This window comes from Chelonia mydas, chromosome 6 (genome assembly GCF_015237465.2).
Source record: "Chelonia mydas isolate rCheMyd1 chromosome 6, rCheMyd1.pri.v2, whole genome shotgun sequence".
NCBI lineage: Eukaryota > Metazoa > Chordata > Testudines > Cheloniidae > Chelonia > Chelonia mydas.
In genome coordinates this window covers 16,460,612-16,483,994 of record NC_051246.2, presented here as the reverse complement: position 1 = coordinate 16,483,994, position 23,383 = coordinate 16,460,612, and the positions used below count along the sequence as shown (strand labels likewise).

General features: G+C 48.5%; 1 pseudogene; it reads right to left on the bottom strand.

Annotated features, from left to right (window-relative positions):
• Positions 1–15,955, bottom strand: part of LOC102930022 — a 50,107-nt pseudogene extending 34,152 nt beyond the window's left edge.
• Positions 15,956–23,383: the final 7,428 nt, after the last annotated feature.

The following is a 23,383-nucleotide window of genomic DNA, read 5'->3' as shown; positions in this document are numbered from 1 at the left end:
TGAGCATAATAACTACATTTGCTGGTCTCAGTAGTAGATTTTTATCTTCTCTATGGACTAGCCATTAAATGGGTTCAGGGTGCATTTAGCATTCGCTCAGAAAGTCTTCCCTGCACAAAATGCTCCCATAGAACTTTTAATTTGATGGAATCTTGATGTTTCCAGTTTTAATGGAATATTTCTCCTTCAAAAACTGTTCACAAAGAAATTTTCAAAGACTGGAGTGATGAGGCATAAATGAACAATAATGAAAAATGCTGTTCGTTTAGGCCTAGTCTCCCCTGAAAAAGGTTTGCCATTATAGATATAGTGGTATAGCTATATTGAGAAACCCGCCTAGTGTAGCCTCAGCTTATACAAGCAAAAGAGCCCTAAATATGGCCCTAAAACTCTCTGGTGTGTATCCTTTCCCCACTCATGCCAAGCACAGGCAATCTCTGAAAACTAACTGACATAGCTGAGAGAGAAAGAGCAGGACTCCTTCCCATTTTACACATCATCAACAAAACTGTTTCTTCAGTTCCAATTGATTACATCTGTGCAAACCTACTCAAGGCACTGTGACTGGACAGGTGTCACCGAGGGCCCAGTTTGGCTAATGATGATGATGCATGAGGTGGACAATGCCTCATTTGACTCTCAGAGACCAGGCAAAGTTTGCAGTGGTAGCAGTGAGGTAAAAAAACACCCAGGTTAGCAGTGAGATATAATCTGAGCATACTTGATGTAGATATTAGTGAGAAACAATAAACACTGAGAACCATGATGCCATTTTTACCAAGTTACTTTTCAAAGAGCTCACAACACTTTACAGTGAACACAGTGCAAGAGATATGTGTCTGACTGACATCTCTGGAGACTGAAGACTGCTCTCAGTCACCCACATCAGATACATTGTGGGGAGCTACAATAAAGACTTACACACAACTAATGTGCCTCTATGCTGACCTAGAAGCAACATCTCCGGGGGATGATAGGATTATTGAGGGCGCAGGAACAAACCATCCTGAAGTGCCCAAAGAATAGCAAATATGGCAAGCAACCAGCTTGACTTAACAGTGAAATCTTTGGTGAGCTTAAACTCAAAAAGGAAGCTTACAAGAAGTGGAAATTTGGACAGATGACTAGGGAGGAGTATAAAAATATTGCTAGAGCATACGAGGGTGTAATCCGGAAGGCCAAGGCACAATTGGAGTTGCAGTTAGCAAGGGATGTGAAGGGTAACAAGAAGGGTTTCTACAGGTATGTTAGCAACAAGAAGAAGGTCAGGCAAAGTGTGGCACCCTTACTGAATGGGGGAGGCAACCTAATGACACATGATGTGGAAAAAGCTGAAGTACTCAATGCTTTTTTTGCCCCAGGCTTCACAGACAAGATCAGCTCCCAGACTGCTGCACTGAGCAACAAAGCATGGGAAGTAAGTAAGCAGCCCTCAGTAGTGAAAGAACAGATTAAGGACTATTTAGAAAATCTGGAAATGTACAAGTCCATGGGTCCAGATCTAATGCATCCAAGGGTGCTGAGGGAGTTGGCTGATGTGATTGCAGAGCCATTAGCCATTATCTTTGAAAATTTGTGGCGATCGGGGGAGGTCCCGGACGATTGGAAAAAGGCAAATATAGTGCCCATATTTTAAAAAGGGAAGAAAGAGAACCTGGGGAACTACAGTCAGTCTCACTTCAGCAAAATCATGGAGCAGGTCCTCAAGGAATCCAGTATGAAGCACTTGTAGGAGAGGAAGGTGATCAGGAACAGTCAACATGGATTCACCAAGGGCAAGTCAAGCCTGACCAACCTGATTGCCTTTTATGATGAGATAATTTGCTCTGTGGATATGGGGAAACTGGTGAGTAGTATAACCTTGATAGTAATCATCACCATGCATTTTTGACAGGTTTCCACACCGCGTTTGGGGCTTTTGTCCCGCCTTCCCACCCCGTTTCCATTAGAGTCGAAGTTTGGGGCTGTCAGCCATTTTGAAAATTGTGTGTGTGTGTGTGTTTGAATGGGGGAAGTGTTGTGCTTGGATACATTGAGAGGAGTTTAAAGCTTGGGTAAGGTTTATTGTAAAAAGGAGAGCTGTTGTTAAAGGGCAGATTATTAAAGAAAAGAGAGGCTGGTAAAGATATGCTATAAAAGAATAGAAAATGTGATACATTGAAAGATTAGAGTGAGAGACGTTTGGGTAAGGTTTATTGAAAAAAAGGGGATTGAATAAGGAGAGCTGTTGGTAAAGAATAGAGTGTTTGTGTTACTGAACACATGCGGAGCGAAACATCCTACCCCACCGCCTGTTGGTAGAATCATAGAATATCAGGGTTGGAAGGGACCTCAGGAGGTCACCTAGTCCAATCCCCTGCTCAAATGAAATGCTAGTGAAATGATAGCTGGTTTGGGCAGTGCTCCTGGGAGCTAGCCCCTCCTCTTGGTGGACCAATTAGAGGTTGTTTTACCGCTAGGTCACAGAATGCACTTGTGGAACCAATCCTGTAGTCCCAAGATTTAAAGAGGATCCTTACCTTACATTAAAAGCTATAAAAACAGGATTAAAAAGGAAATTTACTAAGCACATGATAAAAAAGTGAATAAAAAAGCATTAAACAATATTCAAAACCTGTTTAGTAAAAAATGGTAAAAAATGGCTTAAAAACATTAAAAGCTTGGTTTAAAAAGGCAGTTTAGTAAGCACATGAAACGGCAATTCTAAATGCCTACAGACGCAGTGGTATTCTAGACCTGAGTATTGTGCAGGCAGAGGAAGGGGGGCAAAAAAAAGAGATCCACCCAGCTATGAGCACCAGCCATCTTAACAGAAAGCATCACCCAACTCATCACATAAGAACATAAGAATGGCCACACTGGGTCAGACCAGTGGTTCATCTAACCCAGTAACCTGTCTTCCAACAGTGGCCAGTGCCAGATGCTTCAGAGGGAATGAACAGGACGGGGCAATTATCGAGTGATCCATCCCCTGTCGTCCAGTCCCAGCTTCTGGCAGTCAGAAGTTTAGGGACACCCAGAGCATGGGGTTGCATTCTTGACTATCTTGGCTAATAGCCATTGATGGACCTATCCTCCAGGAACTTAACATTCTTTTTTGAACTCAGTTATTTTTTTGGCCTTCACAACATCCTCCTGGCAATCATTGTCCTCTACAAAACTGTACTGCTGACAGTTGAGAGAAATTCTTCTTTAGCACAGCAGGTATTGGCTTGTGTTTTAGTAACGGAGTTCCAGACCCTAGGTTGTTATGTAACTCCATTGAAGTCACTTGAAGTCAATGGAGCTACACGAATGACAGAAAATGAGGATTTGGCCCTGCAAATAATGAGTTCTACCGATACATCTTATTTTTATTAGTTAGGTTATCCAAGTGAAGGTTAAGAGGTGACTTGAACATGCTGTATATGTACTTTTGTGGGATGAAGATTTATAATAGGTTAAGAATCTTTAATTCTGCAGACAAAGACATAAAATCCAGTGGCTGGAAGCTAAATAAACTCAGTCAAGATAGGAGGTGCATATTTTTCTTAGTGAGGGTAATTAACTATTGAAACCTATTACCTATTACTGCGGTGGATGTTCCATCTCATAAAGTCTTAACATCAAGGCAATATAGCTTTCTAAAACATATGCTATAGCTTAAACAAAATTACGGTCTCAATGGACAAATTACTGAGTGAAGGTCTTTAGCCTGTGTTATGACGGAGGTTCAACTAGATCAGGGGTGGCCAACCTGAGCCTGAGAAGGAGCCAGAATTTACCAGTGTACATTGCCAAAGAGCCACAGTAATACATCAGCTCCAGCACCCCCACTCCCAGCGCCTTCCGCCCACCGGCAGCCCCGATCAGCGCCTCCCCCTCCTTCCCCGCACCTCCTGATCAGCTGGTTCATGGCATGCAGGAGGCTCTGAGAGTGGGGTGGGGTGGAGGAGTGAGGGCATGGAAAGGGTGGAGTGGGGGCAGGGCCTGTGGCAGAGCCAGGGGTTGAGTAGTGAGCACCCCCCGGAACATTGGAAAATTGGCACCTGTAGCTCCAGCCCCAGAGCCAGTGCGTCTACAAGGAGCCTCATATTAACCTCTCCAGAGCCACAGGTTGGCCACCCCTGAACTAGATAAAGATAGTGGTCCTTTCTGACCTTAAAAAAAAAATCTATGAATCTATTTATGTCTTCCCAATATGTCTGTATCTCTGACTTATAATCTTTCATAACAATAACCCTGTTATCTCTGTTCAGAATAGGACATTTCAGCAGATAGTCACATATTCTATAGCAGTGTGGAAGTGGAGCCAGTGAGCCAAAGCCTATGCGCAGTAGCACAGGTATAAATCTGGAATAACTCCATAGATTTCACTGGTTTTAAGTTGATATAAGAGCCTGATCCAAAGGTGATGGACTCAATGACAGCTTTTCCATTGACTTTAATGGGCTATGGATCAGGGCACAGAGTTTGGTTCACTACCTAACTTTCTTTTTGGGAAGAATCACATCTCTATATATCCCTTCCCATCCTGAGCCAGGAATTGGGAGTCTTGCCAAGATGCTTGATACAATTCAAGGCTCTCTCTGGATGGAGTGTCAGTCTCACTGGCTGCAAGAAAAGTGGTCCCAAAGAGCGGCAGCAAAAGGGTTAAGGAGCATAAAGTTATCATCTACACGTGCAAAAATATACTTCTTTTCTAACAAAGCCCATTGCAACTGACATTCAGGGTATGTTACCGGAATACCCTGAATGTCAGTTGCAATGGGCACTGATGACGATATGATACTTCTACATATTCCCAATGCATCGTATCATCATCAGTGCCCATTGCAACTGATATGCAAGGTCTCTTCAGACACTGGCATTTACATATACCCAATACATCTTATTATCATCAATATCTTTACACCGAAGGACATTTCTAGTGTTGCAGCAGAAAAGTGAATACTTTGATCAATACTGAGAGCAAAAGACCAAACAGGAAGGAAGGGCCAGTGGTCTGGGTGCTAGCCTGGAATTTGGAAGACATAAGTTAAATTCCTATCTCTGTCACATATTTGATGTGTGACCTTGGACAAGTCACTTAGCCCCCATTTGCTATTCTGTAAAATGGGACTAATAGCATTTCCCTACTTCAGAGGTTTTCTGAGGACACATACATTAAAACGTTGAGATACTCAATTGTTGCAAAAAGAAAAGGAGGACTTGTGGCACCTTAGAGACTAACAAATTTATTTGAGCATAAGCTTTCGTGAGCTACAGCTCACTTCATCGGATGCATTCTGTAGCTCACGAAAGCTTATGCTCAAATAAATTTATTAGTCTCTAAGGTGCCACAAGTACTCCTTTTCTTTTTGCGAATACAGACTAACACGGCTGCTACTCTGAAACCTGTCAATTGTTGCAGTAGATGGAGCCTTATGTTCTTTAGATACATCTTAAATACCTTACTTATGTTGGTGAATGCTGATTCAGATGTGTTGTCCCATTCACTACTGCAGGAATAAGATGTTACTCATCAGTAAGAGTCCTGGGATGTGGTTCAAACAGATGTAGAAAGTGTTTACTATTTTAAATAAGAACATTCTTACAACTCAGCCATTGGAATGCCTTTGGTGTGGTGTGTGTATATGTCCTTTCTAGTAGGTACCACACCTGACATTCATATCTCAGTGCATTTTTGCATGAAAAGGAGATAGAAGGGAGGGGAGTTGAAGGATTCCATAGGCCAGATGCTTTGAAAACAATACAGTATCTGATTCAGAAGTGACAATTAAAAAGAAGAGAGCAAAGATATCAAATAGAGCTATGGAAAAAAGTGAAAGCATTTGAAGAAAACCAGGGGCCCAACTGTGCCATTTCTGCTCAGATTGAATAGACCCGAGTCCCACTGAAATCATTGGGATCACTCAGAGTAAGGTGACATTCAGCATGAATAGAGACAGCAGAAAGCAGTATCACTAGGAGCCAAGAGGAAGCAGCAGCCATGTATTGAATTGTGGTTTGATAAAGGATGTGAAAGAGGGAATGAAAAGATCAGCAGGTATGGGGAAGAGGTAGAAGGGCTGCTGTAATAAACAGGGTCTAGCAAGCCTACCACTCATCTGAGCTCAATTTGTTAGAAAGGGGGTAAAAGTTCATAAAACTGTTATAGTAGCCTGCAACAATGAATGTAGATAGAAAGGTTATGAAGAGCAGACAGGCCAGATAACGAGAGGGAATGAGTGAGTTTACACCTAACAACACTCACTAGGGGCCAACACACCAGCAATGACTCTCCAAAAGAAGCAGCAACTTAATTGGCATTGCCAGTGTCATTGCCCTGGAGAAGAGAGAGGGCAGGGAACTGCTCAGATGACCGGCTGTGGAAGGGCTCCAGTGGCACTTGCCATAAGCCTGTCCCATGGTAAGGAAAGATACGGAGGAGACAGTTCCAGCTTCCTCTGTATCCCGTGCCATTCCAGGATGGAGGACACAATGTGTGGTAGGAACTCCCCTGTTAGCTGCAAACTCTCCTCAAATTTTGGAGGGACAAGAATGCACCCAAGGATCGCTCCAGTACATGGATCTATGCCACTGCGTTCATCAGCATGGGCAGAACCCCAGTGTCATTGGAAAGCAGTCAATGGGAGTGGGAAATAAATCCCAGATCCCAAACAGGAACTCAGTGTGCACCGATCACAAGCGGTCTCCAGGCCCTTTCCAATTTAGATTAGTGCTCCTATTTCTCTTTCGGCTGTGGCCAATTCTTACATGCAGTTCAGGTTTGTGCCACCTGGACTTATTATCCCCTAGCACAGGATCCCTTTGGGCTTGCCGTGTCACTGCAGTGGTAACACCCGCCCTCTCCAGCAGACCATGCAGTCCTTTCTCAAATGGCTGTCCCACCTGCTAGTCAGAAGAGAGGAGGGAGCAGGGAGTTAAGGATGGGATTTCTTGCCAGCTATCAAGCCACTCTGGGATTTTTGGAGGGATGTGTGGAGAGGCCAGCTTCATCTGTCTGCCCATCCCCATACAATCAGGACCCCAGGGGTAGGGCCAGCACCCACAGAGCTGAAGCTGATCTGTGGAATTGTGGCTCCCCACTACCACTGGTGGAAACACTCCTATGGGTGCTGTGATGGTGCATCCCATAAGGCTTTATGGAAGTATGCTAATGAAGGTATATATGACATAACTGGAATATGTTTTATGTTACATATGCCATGTAACATATCTCTGCAAAGGTTATGATCGCCTGAATCTATTCATCCTATTTGTATGCAGGTATCATTTTGTATTGAAGCTATGAATATTGGCTGTGTACTTGCTTGATTTCTAAATAGCCTTAGTAAGCATTTGGTCAGCTTCCTTTAGAAAGGAATGTGCAAGTTAAATGCCCAGTCAAGAAGTACTTAACAGACAATGGATCTTGAAGACGCCAATCCACATCTGAGCTTTCCCAGGAATGTGGCTTGGCTGGTAAGAAACTCTGTCATACATGGACATGTGACTTGCCCATGTGACTCCAAAACTCCATTTTGTAGCTGGATTCTACACAGGGGGAGGGAGGGGTGTCCACCCACAGGAGAAAGTCTATTTAAACCCCTGGGAGACCTCTGCATTTTGGCCTTCAGCTGGCGAAGGAAGAGCCTCTCCAGCCCCAAGGATACCTGAAAGAAACTGGAACAAAGGACAGTAACTACAGGGGGGGAGAGTGATTGCTGGACCCAGACTAGAAGGAGACAAGGAAGCTTACTGAAACACCACTGAGGGTGAGATTTTGTCTGTATTCAGTTTTCTTAGACAGACTTGCGTGTTCTATTTTATTTTGCTTGGTAATTCACTTTGTTCTGTCTGCTATTACTTGGAACCACTTAAATCCTACTTTCTGTATTTAATAAAATTACTTTTTACTTATTAATTAACCCAGAGTATTATTAATACCGGGGGGGGGGGGGCAGGGAGCAAACAGCTGTGCAGCTCTCTATCAGTGTTATAGGGGGCGAACAATTTATGAGTTTACTCTGTATAAGCTTTATACAAGGTAAAATGGATTTATTTGGGGTTTGGACCCCTTTGGGAGTTGGGCATCTGAGTGTTAAAGACAGGAACACTTCTTAAGTTGTTTTCAGTTAAGTCTGCAGCTTTGGGGCATGTGGTTCAGACCCTGGGTCTGTGCTGGAGCAGACTGGCATGTCTGGTTCAGCAAGACAGGGTGCTGGAGTTGCAAGCTGGCAAGGAAAGCAGGGGCAGAAGTAGTCTTGGCACATCAGTTGGCAGCCCCAAGGGGGTTTCTGTGATCCAACCCGTCACAGGTGCCCTCCCTGTGATTGGGCCCTCCAAAGAGAGAAATTGCACTAAGTCCTCAGCAACATCAGCAAATATCTGGTGCTGAGATGGGTGCACAGTGGGTTGGGTGCTTATGAGTGAAGCCTAAGGTTGTAGATGAAGCTGGGTGCAAATTGTTGAAAAAAAAAAAGCAGATTTGGCAACACCAAAACATTTGCAAATTCATGCTGATTTCACCTAATTTTTTTTAGTCAAAATACACTAGAACGCTGGATTTGGGATCCATGTGCGGTACAGTGTTAAAATGAATTCCAATTAAAGTAATTAAATTTGGGATTCATGGCTGCGACCGTGTTATGAGAATTCGCGCTATATAGACGTGTGTTCTAGTGAGGGTCCGGTGTATAACCTAAAAAAATAAGAATGTTTTGTTTTGACATTTTAAAAAGGAAACATTTTGATTTGTCAATTTGAAATGACATTTCATTGGCTTCTAGTATTATGGCTGGGTGACTTTGGGCAAGCATTTTGTTTTGGGTATAGTTTTTTTCCCTCCCCTCCGCGTGCCTCAGTTTCCCCATCTGTAAAATGGGAATAATGATACTGACCTTCTTTATAAAGTACTGAGATCTAGGGATTAGAAGTGCTATAAAAGAGCTGCAGATTATTATTAAATGATGCTCTTGCTTATAAAATTTCCTGAGTTTTTAAACACATGACATGTAAGAGGACTCAAGGGGACATACAAGATGGACAGGGATCCCCCGCATCAACTCATCCCATGGCACATGAGGATATGAAGGCAGCAGGGTTGTTTGCAGTTTGATGTGGAGACTGCATGATGCAGAGCAGGGTGGGAGGAAGAGATAATTATGTGTATGGTGGGGCTGAGTGGGTTCATCTCTACCCTTCTTAACTACAACACAAGGTTCCTGTATGTCTGGCACAGGGGGGCCTGTAACTGCTGCATCTACACCTTGCCCTTTGTTCTGTGGCTCAGAGGCCTTGAGGCTCCCTGGCTGTGTGGCTGCTGGCTTCTTCCTGGTTACAGCTCCCAAAGCCCTGTGACCAATGAGAGGTGGTAGAGCACTACCCATAGCTCAAGTCTGTGGCCACAAAAGATTTGAGGGAATATATGCTTTAGGTTATATCACCATGGTTTACAATCCTCCCAGCTAGGTCTCTGTGGAAAGAGTCCTCTAGCTCACTACACAATAGAAATAATGGATCTGGATATAAGCCTCATTTTTTTTTCTCGTGGCACAAGTCATCTGAGGGCAATTATTTTGCAGCAGAAACAAAGATCTAGGATGGGAGTCTTAATTGCTTAGTTTGAGGAAGTTTGGGTGTAGGAGGGATGTTTGGAGATTTCAGGTGACTTGCCTTGAAAGACAAATATAAGCCATATATATACACAAGCACTTTTTTATCCTACCATTCCTTCAATGTGGATCCTCTGGAGTCATTCAATAAATTGGTCGCTTTTTCCTGCAGGTAGGGTTCATAGCACTATATATGGACTAGAGACAGCCAGAGAATGTTTTGTGACAATCTTCAAGGTTTCAAAATTCGTCTTTGTTCCATATTGGAATGAAAATACAACCTTTCAAAAGGCTTCACAAAATGGAATTGTGTCAGAATGTCCGTTTGATGATCAAAAAGGTCAGGTTTTCAATTCTCCTCTCTCTCTTTCCTTCTCTCTCTGGAATTGATCAGAAACTGCACCTTAAACCTCTGAAAACTGCTGGATGAAAACTCCACCAAAAACACCACATCTCCATGAATCATTTCTGTCAATGACACTGCATTCTCTGGTGAACAAAAGATATTTAGGTGAAAAACATTCTTACTAGCTCTAGCATGGACCAAATGGATAAATAATGAGAAATGACTATTTTCCTCAGGTGGAAATATTTAGGGCTAGATTCTTAGCTGATGTTTTCCAGTGGTGCAATGCCAATTTACACTTGATCACTGGCCTGAAGTATCTTCATTTTATATTTTAGTTTAGTTTGGAAGAAAGAGTGTGAAAAGTAATTATTGTCAATGTGATCCAAAAAGTTTGACGTAGTGCTACATGTTAGGATAAAACATTTCATTTTAAATGATCATGTAAAATTAGTGAAATGGGAGAAATATTTTTACAGAATAATTTATCCATGGGTCTGTGAGTGCTCCAGGCCATAAATCATCAAAACTTAATGTGTTTACATCTAACCTACATAATCTTCCACCTGTAATATTTAGCCTCAGAAAATGACAACTACTATCTCATTGTTGCCTTGTTTTCCCCTATTTCTCTGTCTGTATCCACTTGCTATCTCTTTTCTTGTATTATTTGATAAGCATTTTGTTCTGTGTTTGTACAGTGCCGACCACAATTTGGGCCTAATCCATGATTGGGATCTTGGTGCTAGAATAATACAATAAATAAATAAATAATAGTGGGTTACATAGTGGCACACTTTTTAAAACTTGAGTGATATTTTACTGTGCTCCTGGTGCTAATTTTAAGTACTTGAATAATCTCATTAATTTGGGACTACTCATGTGTTTAAAGTAAGGCACCTGCTTAAGTATCTTCCTGATCTGGGGTCTTTCTGAATAACTCCATTGACTCTAAAGGAACTTTTTCATAAACTACTCCTCAAAGTGAATAAAAGGAGTGCAAAGCAACCCTATGTAAATAAATGAGCTCTATAGCCCTTTTAAAGCCACTGTAACAAAGTTCCAAGCCTGTATTGGTGGGTCCCCCACTTCCAGGTGGATTCAGTAGCCTCAGAAGCTCACTAAGTCCCTCAATATAACCTCCCTTTCTCCATATAATGGCAAAGGTCACAGCTTATTGAGCTAGTTTTCAGAGTAACAGCCGTGTTAGTCTGTATTCACAAAAAGAAAAGGAGTACTTGTGGCACCTTAGAGACTAACCAATTTATTTGAGCATAAGCTTTCGTGAGCTACAGCTCACTTCAGCTACTTTCATCACAGGCCAGTATGGGAGGTAGAATACCCACAGTTTCTGTTGCTCCTTAGAGCTCAGTAGGTGCAGTTTGGCCTCCTGCCTGGAGGAAAGTCTGCTTCCCCTCTCAAGGGGATCTCTGTAGACCATGGGGTGGGTAGGGAAGGGGGGAACCTGGGCCCACCCTCTACCCCAGGTTCCAGCCCAGGGACCCTAATGGTAGCAGCTGTCAGCAGCTTTCCCTTCACCACTGATATTGCTTTGATTCCCTGGGTCACTTCCTTGTGGTCCTTTTCCTAGCTTCTCCCTTATCTCAGGATACAGCAATACTGTCTCTCCTCCAGCTCCTTTCCTTTCGTTTCGTTTCGTTTCGACTCCCCCCCCCCCCCGAGAGCTGGAAAGGAGAGCTTTTAAGCAGGATGAGTGAGACCTTGATTGGTTCCAGCTGTGTCCATTAGCCTAATGGCCTTAACTGACCCTTTGCCAGTTAATTGGGGTCAGGTGCTGGTATTAGCCTAATGACCTTAACTAGTTAATTGGCATCGGGTATCTTGATTGGCCTGGAGTAGCCTTTGTTTGGCTATCCAGGGAACAGGGACCTGCTCCTTCAGAGGCTGTTCTCCCTACCTTTCCCTTTGGTCTCAAGGGAGGTAGGAGGCTACTCCGGCTACTGCTCCTACTAGGCCCTTACTGCTGCTCCAGCTACTCTCTGGCTGGTGGACCCCACCCCAACCCTCGGTTGCTGCTACAGCCCCTTGGTGGGGAGGGCTTGCTGGCCTGCTCCCCAGGAGAGGGGAGTGAGGGACCCCTGCCCCAGCCGTTGCTGTGAACACCATCACCACTACCACCTGAGGAGGGTCCTTCCTGCCTGGCCACCAGGCTGCCTGCTGGAGCCACTGCTGCTGTGCTTGCTGCCTGGGAGCTGCTGGAGCCTCGAGGTGGAGAAGAAGAGGATCATTTGCTGCTGGGGGAGTGCGCAGAGACTCTGCAGACCACCGTGGAGGGGGCCTTCCAAGGCTGAGTAACTTTCCAGCTGTGCTCTTGTGGTGGGGGTTTTGACTATGTTGTGGAGCCTGCCCCCTGGTCCATCCGTGTGTCCCCCTCAACCACCCCCATTGTCCACTTACCATCTGCCTCAGCTCCTGCCTCTGGGACTCAGCTGCTTGCCACACCCTTTTGTCACCATTTGGGCCTGGAGTAGCAGCCAACAAACATTGACATTTTGCTAGTGTACGTGCCCCTCCCCTTGGACTGACCCCCCCCCCCACCGTAGCAGAACCCCAGTTTCTCCCCTTACTACCTGCCCCTTGGAGCCTTTGCTCCCCCTTTTGCCCTTTTGCCCCAGCCCCACAGCAGCTGTAGTTTGTTTGCCTGCCCTCCCCTTTTCCCCCTGCAGTTTTTGTTGTTTGCCCCACCCCAGCCTCTGAGGCTAGCCCCATAGCTTCCCTGTCCTACCTCCAGCCCAGTTGTTTTCCCCCCCCCATGCTGTGGTCCCTCTGCCCTAATTAGCCCCTCGCTTTGTGCGCCCATGCCCCCCCTCCCATGCGCTTGTGCCCCTCCTGTTTTAGTTGACCCCGGTCTCACTGCACCCCCCCCCACACACACACTATTCTAGACATCCTCCCCTAGTGCAGCTAGAGGAGCTGGAATCCGCCACAGGCCATGGTGTCCCTCCCCCAGCTCTGTGGGTGCTGCTCTCCCGGCCCCCAGGACGTATGCCCAGGTGGTGGCGGCTCCTCTGCCTGCTGTTACATCATCTCTCCCGGCCACCGCCTCTGCCACCATCCCTATCAGCCGGGGCCCCTTCCCCACCTTGACCAGGAAGCACGGTGTCCGTTGCCTCCTGGTGCCTGCCTCGCCCCACTTGGAGACCTATGTGCAGGCGTTGGCCAGGGTGGTGGGGCCCACAGCCATAGTGGCGGCCTCCAAAATATACGGGAAGGGCATTGGAGGCTGCCGCCCAGAAGGCGGTGGAGAAGGGCCTCGTGGTGGGGGGCGTATTCGTCCCCCTGGAGCCGCTGGAGGACCTGGGTGTCCGGTTGGTCCTGACCTCTGTCCCTCCATTCCTCCCTAACGCTGCCTTGTTACCTTGCCTCTCTACCCTGGGGAAGCCCATTTCCATTGTCAGCCCTCTCCCACTGGGCTGCAAAGACCCTGCCCTCCATCATGTCCTCTTGTTCCGCTGGCAGGTGCAACTTCAGCTGCCACTGGCGGCACGTGACGGAGAGGTGCTCGAGGGGTCATTCCTGGTCCCCTACCAGGGGGCCTGCTACCAGGTGCATTACTCTACGGGGAAGCCTGGTGCTACCTCTGCCGGGCGATGGGGCATGTCCGGAGAAGTGTCTGGGACCCCTGAGCCCCAGCAGGATGCTGGCCCTGTCATCGCTGGCCCCCCTAGCTGCCCGGCACCCAGAGCCACCATTCCTCCTCCCCAGCCCACAACTGCTTCCGCTCGGGCCCTAGGGGCACCTCCCACAGCGTGCCCAGATGAGTGGAAGAGCCCCGCCTCCCCCGCTTGCAGTCTAGCGGGGCCTGTGGAGGAGGGTGCGGCGGGATTACTGCTGGGCATGGGAGAGGGCCCGCCCTGGGGGGAGTTTTCCCTCCCTCATGCTGCCCCACCACTACCTCTCTGAGTTCCCGTGCCACTGCCCCTGCCCCCCGGCCCAACCCCTGTTCACCAGCCCACCGATGATACCATGGAGGGCTGGGTCCAAGTTCAGGGGAAACGGGGCAAGCGGAAGGCTTGAGCTCCGCTCCTCCCATCTGATGAGAAGGCCCCTTGTAAGACCAGGAAAGGGGCCACTGACACTGAGCCTTTTGCCTTGCCCCTGGGTGCATCCCATCTGATAAAGCTGGCTGGGGATGATGTGGCAGCAATGGAGGGTAGCACTGCCCCTCCTCCAGAGTCCCTCCTTGAGGGGGCCTCCGATCGAGCCCCTCTTACCCCCTAGCCACCTAAGGCCCCTGCGAGCCTCAAGGCGAGCGTCACTTTGGGCACCAGCGAAGAGGTCCTCAGGATGGTGGGTGGTGGTCTTTCCTCCATTTTCGAGGAGATCGAGGCCCTGGGTCTGACTCTGGTCACGCAGGGGGAGGATGTCCCTCTGTCAGTGGACCTCGATCTGGGTGACCTCGCCCTGGCCCCCCTCTCCTTGTGCTCCCTCCCCCCTACCACTGCTTCTTGTCCTGCCTCCGAGGGATCCCTGAACTCTTCTACCAACCCAGCTGCGGATGGCACCCCGCTACCAGCCGCCGAGCCACTCAAGGTGACGGCCAGTGCCATGCAGCCAGGACCAGAGTTACCAGGGGTATCCCTCACAATGCGGGGCGGCTGACCTCCTTCCCACATGGGGCCCCACTGATGCTTTTCCATCTGACGACACCGTGGCTGAAACAGGCACCATAGAGCCCGAGCTTGGCATTACCAAGGGCCCCCTTCCTGCTCCACTAACCCCTGAGTCCGGCCGAGAGGTGCCACCCCCCAGTAGCTCAGCTATTGGGGCCCATGTTCCCGTTTCTGCACCTCCACCCAACTCTGCTCCTGACTCCTGCCGTGCCCCTACCCCCTCCCCTCCACCTCCTGCGCTGCTATTGCCACCCCGGGGCCATCTCCTTCCCCTTCCCGGAGGATGACCCCCGGGGAGTGGCCTTCATGTTCCCCTGTTCCGACCCCCTAGGGGGTGCTATTTTCCCTCCACTGCCCCCCACTTAGCCAGGGTCTGAGGTGCGCTGTGTGGTGCTAGCACATCGGGTGCCATGCTGGGGGTCCGCCCCCTGCCTGCCCATTTTTGTAGGCCATGGGGCTTCGACAGGGGTCCTGCCAGAGGACGGTCAGGAGCCAGCAACCCCGCCCCCTGATAGGCTGCGAGACAAGCTGCGAGAGTTTCTCCAGGATGCCTGTGAGTCCTGGAACAAGGCGCAGCTCGCTCTCCTGCTCTTGGGGGGACTTTCATGAAATCCTCTGGGCCACGAGGGCCATTTTGGGGGACGGTAGAGGGACCGGGAGGCTGGGTGCTTTGGCCTACCAGCAGACCCGCTGCTTCCATGACTCCCTGCTCACTTACGGCGTTGGTCACAGATTGTTGCGTGGCACAACGGTGGCCGTGAGCATCCCTGCCGGCGAGGATCCCCCCCCAGCCTTCCCTATGGCACCCACCACCTTCGCCACACTAAACACCCAGGGCTGTAGGGGGGGGGTCTCCACAGATGCCAGGTGCTCTCCTTCCTTTGGGGGGAGTACTCTGTGGTTTTCCTGCAGGAAACCCATATGAATCCAGCTGCCAAAGCCAGTTGGCGGCTGGAGTCGGGGGACAGGGTTTATTTCAGCCACCTCACAGCTCATACGGCTGGAGTGGCTACCTTGTTCTCCCCTGACCTACGGCCCAAGGTACTGGGGGTTGCTGAGGCTATGCTGGGCCACCTGCTGCACCTCTGGGTCTGCATGGAGGGGCTGGTGGTCAATCTCGTCAACGTCTATGCCCTGACATCAGGCCCAGAGTGGCTGCGATTTTTTCAGCAAGTGTCCACCTTCCTTGGCTCCTTGGATCCTTGTGAGTGCCTGGTCCTGCGTGGGGACTTTAACACCACTCTCAATGAACGGGACCACTCGGGGGGGCCAAGTGTTGTCCGGCTGCCATGGACGTCCTCGGGGAGATCGTCGACTGTCACTCCCTGGTGGACGTCTGGTGCGACCACCACCCAGACGATATCTTGATGTTCATCTTTGTCCATGTGGAGGCCCATTGGTCGCGCCGCTCCTGGTTGGACCGCATTTACTTGTCATGCTGTCACCTTTCACGGGCCCACTCCTCCAGTGTCCGCTGGCCCCATTCTCAGATCACCATCTGGTGACCATGATGGCCTCTCTTAGCATGGAGAGGCCAGGGGTGGTCTATTGGCATTTTAACAACAGCTTGCTGGAGGACATGCACTTCGTGGCATCCTCCTGGGAGTTCTGGCTGGCCTGGCGAGGGTAGCCGTGCGCCTTTCCCTCGGCGTGGCAGTGGTGGGACATGAGGAAGGTACACGCCTGGCTCTTCTGCCATGACTACACCCAGGGCGCTAGCTAGCAGAGGGATGTGGCTATAGAGCAGCTGGAACGGGAGGTCGTGAAGCTGGAGAGGCATCTGGCCACCAGCCCTGAGGATCCATCCCTCTGCAGAGCATGCTGGGAGAAGCGGGAGGAGCTCCGGGCCCTCAAGGACCACTGGGCCCGGGGAGCCTTTGTTCAATCCTGCACTTGCCTCCTTCGGGAGATGGACCACGACTCCCGCTTCTTCTATGCCCTGGAGAAAAAAGTGGGGGCTAAGAAGCACGTCATCTGCCTTCTGGCAGAGGACGGCACCTCCCTCACGGATCTGGAGGAGATGCGTGGGAGGGCCAGGGCCTTCTACGCGAGCCTTTTCTCCCCGGATCTGACCGATCCTGACGCTTGTAGAGTGCTTTGGGACGGGCTCCTGATGGTCAGTGTGGGCGACCGGGACTGGCTGAAGCTGCCTCTCACTCTGGCTGAGCTCTCGGAAGTCCTCTGCTGCTAGCCCACCAATAAATCCCCGAGCATGGATGGGCTGACCGTGGACTTCTACCACGTGTTCTGGGATGTCCTTGGCCCAGATCTTGTCACCATCTGGGCCGAGTCCTTGGAGGGCGAGTCCTTGGAGTCCTCCCCCTGTTGTGCAGGCGAGCCATGCTCGCCTTGCTCCCAAAGAAGGGGGACCACCATGACCTCGGAATTGGCGTCTCGTCTCACTCCTCAGCATGGAGTATAAGGTCATAGTGAAGGCCATCTCGCTGTGGCTGGGGTTTGTGCTGGCGGACGTGGTCCACCTTGACCAGACCTACAGCGTCCTGGGCCGGACTATCTTTGATAATCTGTACTTGGTCTGGGATCTCTTGGAGCTCAGGTGTAGGGACGGTCTGTCGTTTGCCCTTCTGTCCTTGGATCAGGAGAAGGCGTTCAACAGGGTGGATCATGGGTATCTCGTAGGCACTCTGCTGGTGTTCGGCTTCGGGCCCCAGTTCGTGGGTTTTCTCCAGGCGCTATACACCTCGGCAGAGTGTCTGGTCAGACTCAACTGGACCCTAATTGAACCGGTCAGCTTCGGCCGTGGGGTGCATCAGGGCCGTCCACTGTCAGGCCAGTTGTACTCTTTGGCGATTGAGCCCTTCCTCTGTCTCCTCTGCTGGAGCTTGATGGGATTGGCGCTCCAGGAGCCGGAGCTGCGGTTGGTCCTATCGGCATATGCCAATGACATACTCCTCATGGTCCAGGACCCAGGCCACCTGGTGCGGGTGGAGGCTTGCCAGGCCATCTACTTGGCGGCCTCCTCTGCCCTGGTCAACTGGGTCAAGAGCTCTGGCCTGGTGGTCAGGGACGGGTGGCAGGTGAACTCCCTCCCACCCACTCTTCAAGCCATCCGGTGGACCCATGCTCCACTGCTCTATCTCAGCATTTACCTTTCTGCCATGCATCCGTCTCCGCCAGAGAACTGGCAAGGTTTAGGGGGCAGGTTGGCAGAGCAGCTCCGGAGATGGACAGGACTACTCCGGTGCCTCTCCCTGTGAGGGAGGGTACTGGTGCTGAACCAGCTAGTCCTGTCCATGCTCTGGCACTGGCTCAACACCCTGGTCCCAGCTCTGGGTTTCCTGGCTGATCTCCAGAGGCTGGTTCTGGGGTTCCTTTGGCCAGGACTGCACTGGGTCTCTGCAGGGGTCCTCCACCTGCCCCTGGAGGAGGGAGGACAGGGCCTGAAGTGCCTGTGCACTCAGGTCCACGTCTTTTGCCTCCAGGCTCTGCAGAGGCTCCTTTTTGGTGCAGGTAGTCTGGTGTGGAGCACACTGGCGCACGCCTTCCTACGCTGCTTCCGAGGGTTCCGATACAACTGGCAGCTTCTTTATCTCCATCCGAGAGGTCTTCCGCGAGACCTCTCTGGGCTGCTGGTCTTCTATCAGGACCTCCTCTGGACCTGGAAACTGGTCTCAGTGACCAGGTCCATGGTGGCCGCTGAGGGGGCAGATCTCCTCGTGGAGCCCCTGATACACAAGCCCCAGCTCCGTGTGCAGGTGGCAGAGTCCCGCTCAGTGCGACAGAGGCTGGTCCTGGCAGAAGTCACCAGAGTCAGAGACCTCCTGGAATATGACTGAGGAGACTGACAGGATCCCCTGATGCTCGCTCAGCGCATGGGGCTCTCCGGCCCTCGTACTCCCCGGCGCGTACTTCAGGAGGTGAAGGCCGCTTTACTGCCTGCTGCTTGGGCCTACCTCGACCAAGTCCTGTGAGAGGTTGCCCCTGCCCACCCTGCACCCCGGGCCCTCTGGACTTTTCATCTGGCCCCTGCCCCTGGGATCCACCCAGCCACCCAACCCCTTCACCATGAGCTGGCTGCACGACTTGCAGCTGGCTTGCTTTCAGACCGTGCCAAGGAAACATCTGTACACGTTCGTGCTCCACACCCTTCATGTCCTCACACACAGAAAGTGGCAGGACCTCCTACCGCCTCTGGAGGGTGAGGCACCCTGCCTATACTCCATCCTGGTCCTGGGGCCTGCCGGGGATGTCAGTTGGCGGCTCCCTCACAGGGCTGTGAGCACAGGCATGTTCCTGGCGTGGTTCACCCCCATCCTGGACACCTGCCCCTTCTGCAGTGTGAGGGAGACCCTGGCGCACATGCCCCTGGAGTGCACCAGGTTGCAGCCCCTATTCCGGCTCCTCCAGAACCTCCTGCTGTGGTTCTGCCTGCACGTCTCCCCACACTTGTTCATCTTTGCACACCCTAACCATGGCCCCAATAAGTTGCGAGACCTCCTGTAACAATGCTGGTTCTGGTGGGACCCAACTAAGAGTGCCAATTCAGGACAAATTGCTTAAAGCAGGGCAGTTACCACCCAAGGCTGGGGTTTCTGTGCACACCAAGGCAAACCAAACCAGCCAAACAGAGAAGACTTTAGTTTTACCCCACTGGCTAACCATAAGTCACACAAGCAATTCCCTTAGACACTTCAGTTTCCCAGTATCACCACCAGTGCCACTCGTTATGGGGACAAATGGTTATGAAAACCAATACCCCAGTAAAAGAAAAGAGGTTCTCTCAATCCTAAAGGACCAAGCCCCAGACCCAAGTCAATATACAAATCAGATCTTACCCACAAAACATGCTGTCGCCAATCCTTTAGAATCTAAAATCTAAAGGTTTATTCATAAAAGGAAAAAGATATAGATGAGAGCAAGAATCGGTTAACTGGAATCAATTACATACAGTGATGGCAAAGTTCTTGGTTCAGGCTTGTAGCAGTGATAGAATAAACTGGAGGTTCAAATGAAGCCTCTGGAGTACATCCACAGCTAGGATGGGTCATCAGTCCTTTGTGTAGAGCTTCCGTTTGTAGTAAGGTTCCTCTAGAGGTAAGAAGCAGGACTGAAGACAAGATGGAGGAGCTGCAGCAGCTTTTTATAGTCTCTTGCCATGTGGTCTCTGCTTTCTTTGTCCCAGAGACAAGCTGTCCATCACAAGGCATGGAAAAACCTCAGAGTTCTGTCCATAGGCAGATCCCGTCATGCCTTGCTGAGTCACAAGGGGTATCTGCCTTCTCTCAATGGGTCAATTGTATGGCTGATGGTCCTTAATGGGCCATCAAGCAGGCTTGGCAGAGCTGACACCAACTTGTCTGGGGTGTCATCCAAAAGCATAGCATAAGTTTGAACTACAGACAGCATAGAGCCAATACTTATAACTTGAAATACAAAATCGATACACATATACAGAAAGCATAATCATAACCAGCAAACCATAACCTTGTCTTAGACACCTTATTTGACCCCCTTATACAACATTTGGTACCACTACAGGACTTTGGTTGCAACAATGATCTGTACGGTCCCAGTTCATGTCAATAATGTCGCACCTTCTCATCAACCTCCTCCTGGCACTAGCCAAAGTAGCCATTTACACCACCAGGAAGAGGATGGTAGACAAGGGGGTGCTCTGTGTCTGTGGGGCCTACTTCTGCTCCTCCCTGGTCTCACGCATCTGGGCAGAGTTCCTCTGGGCAGCGTCCGCTGGCTCCCTTGATGTCTTCAAGGAGCAGTGGGCCCTGTCTGGGGTTATCTGCTCGGTGTCCCTGTCCAGTTCCCTTTGTTTAGCCCTGTGACCTCACTCCTGTCCCTGTTATATCTTTAGTTGTCCCCCGTACTTAATTGAGATCCCGGACCTTGTGGATCCTCCCCTTAGACAGGGGGAGGTACTTTAGTAGTGGGCGGGCTCTGCCTGCCCATCTCCAGGATCCCAACAGACTGAGGCTGATCTACCTGCTTTCTACTACTCTCTTATATCCTTCTGGTCTGAGTCTGTCACACCACTTTCTTCTGAATACTGTGAGAGCTGTGTATGTTTTGATGATATAGTGTGATCATAAGAGACACATCACAACATTAGCTCTTGATTAATGTATCCATTTTAAATGCCTCTATTTTTGGGTGCACACCTTGAAGCTCTTTAAAGAAATCTGATATTCAAAGTGCAGATGCTCGGCACTTTCTGAATATCACTCCCTTTTAAATTGTCACAAGTTAAAGTTGCATGTAAAAGTCAAGGCACCTAAACCGTCAGTTTTGAAAGCCATGGCCACCTTTCCCTGGAATGACCAAACAAAAGCTTAGTGTCAGCAGGTTTTCGTGGGCATTCCATTCAACTCTGCTTGGATAATGGTCACTGCATCTCAGGGCAAGGACAGATAGCTATAGGAAGAATGGGGGTGGGGGGGAAGAAGATAAAAATGTAACTGGCAGGATGCAACAAGAAAACCAAAAGAGAGAAAAAAACAGAAGGTCTAGCAATTAAGGTGCATGGAAGACTAGAGGCCTTCATAGATAGCATGGAATTGGATGGATTCCTTCCCCTCCCTTTTTTTTCTTTTGCTATGTTTTTTTTAAATGAAACTTCCTAGAATTTTAAAAAGAATATTAATTTTGGGCATAGTTAAATACTCAGTTGTCAGGAAATGCCAATGCTAGGTTGCACACCCAACCTTAACTCTGCCTCTTTTCTCAAGAGCATTACAATAACATTTTTAATTCATAGACTCATAGATTTTAAGGCCAGAAGGGACCATCATGATCACCTAGTTAGTCTGACCTCCTGGACACCACAGACCGCAGAACCTCCCCACATCCACTCCTGTAATAGACCCTTAACCTCTGGCTGAGTTACTGAAGTCCTCAAATCAATATTTAAGGAATTCAAGTTACAGAGAATCCACCACTTACACTAGTTTAAACCAGCAAGTGACCCCACGCTGCAAAGGAAGGCAAAAAACCCCAGGGTCTTTGCCAATCTGACCCCAAATATGGCAATCAATTGGACCCTGAGCATGCCAGCAATACCCACCAGCCAGACACCTAAGAAATAATTCTGTGGTAACCCAGAGTCCTCCCTATCTAATGTCCTATCACTGGCTGTTGGAGATATTTGTTGCTAGCAATCAGACTGGCTACATGCCATTGTAGGCAGTCCTATCGTACCATCTCCTCTCTAAACTTATCAAGTGCAGCCTTGAAGCTAGTTAGGTTTTTGGCCCCCACTACTCCCTTTGGAAGGCTGTTCCAGAACTTCACTTCTCTGATGGTTAGAAACCTTCATCTAATTTCAAAACTAAACTTGTTGATGGCCAGTTTATGTCCATCTGTTCTTGTGTCAACATTGCTCTTTCTCAAAAAACCCCCATATTCTGTAATACTAGATTGATGTTTTATTGTATGAATATCACACCACTTTCTACAGCCATGTTCAGCCCCTTCTTTATACGCATGCACACGAAATCATGTTCCTGTAATGGACTAATATAATTTGAGGGTCAATGGCACTGCTATAATGCCGGATGGGGAAGGATTAACCCCATAATATGTGAATATTTTTGAGAGTTTTAAATGTTTTCCCATCTCAACTCACGATAAAAAGTAGAAATCTTGAAACTATTCATGAACTGGAACCCCCCCCCTTTTTTAAATTTGTTTCTTTTTATTTCATTTCAGAACAATAATTTCAAAGCATTTCATTTTGATTTTAACCTTAAAAAATAACTGTTATTCAGTCTGATTTTGAAACAAAATGTCATTTCAAACCAGAAAAATCAGAATTTTTCATTCTGAAAAAGTCAAAGCCAAATGTTTGAACAATGTCTAAACTTTTCTGTCTCTGTGTTTTTGAATCAGGAAATGTGTTGAACTTGACACTGTTCTGTGAACAGTTTTGGTTTTGACAAATTGGTATTTTTTGAAGAAAAATGGTTTGCTGAAAAATGCCTGAGCAGCTCTAACCATTAACATTATTGACCCATTGAGCACAATGAGAGTTGAAGGTGCTTGATTCAAAACCTCCTAAAGTCAGTTGGAGTCTATCTATTGACTTAAATATACTTTGGATCAGGCCCCAATGCGGAAAACACTATCCTTTATTTTTCAGGCTGCATAACTTTTGTCGCTTATGTTTCCTGATTAATGGACTTAATTTCGACTGTTACACTGGGGGAGCTTGTACACAGAATTGACCCTTGCAGTCTGCTGTTTTGAAAGCAATCAGTATAATTCTGGTTGGACAAGTTCAAGTAAATGGAGCTCTGCATAACTCCACAGGTGTAAATAAAATGTCATCTAACAAACGGTCACAGCTGAAGGACACCTGGGTTGTTTACAGATGATGTAGGTTAGGGTTAGGGTTGGGTGCATGGAATTTAAAAAGACAGACACCAGTTTTAATCTTTATTTTGTTCCTTTAATAAATGCCCGGAAGTTATTCTACACTCTGTGCAGCTTCTGACTAAATTATGAAGGCATTGCCAACTCCTAGAGAGAGGTCACCAGCTGAATGGAGTTTGCCACCAGCCCATGATAGTATGTAAACAAACATCAGTTTGTTAGGAGGGTGACATACTGTGTCCACTGCCTATCATGCAGACCAATATAATCTCATTGTTTGCTTGTGCTCCCCTGATCTATCTTTCTGTAAACATTTGTTGTCTCTTATCTTATAAATACATTGTAAGCTCTTCAGGATAGGGACCGTCCTTTTGTTCTGTTTTTGTACAGTGCCTAGCACCATCTGGTCCTAGGTGCTAATGCAATACAAATAATATATAATAATATTTATTATCCAGGCAGCTAAGAATCAAGCTAAGCCA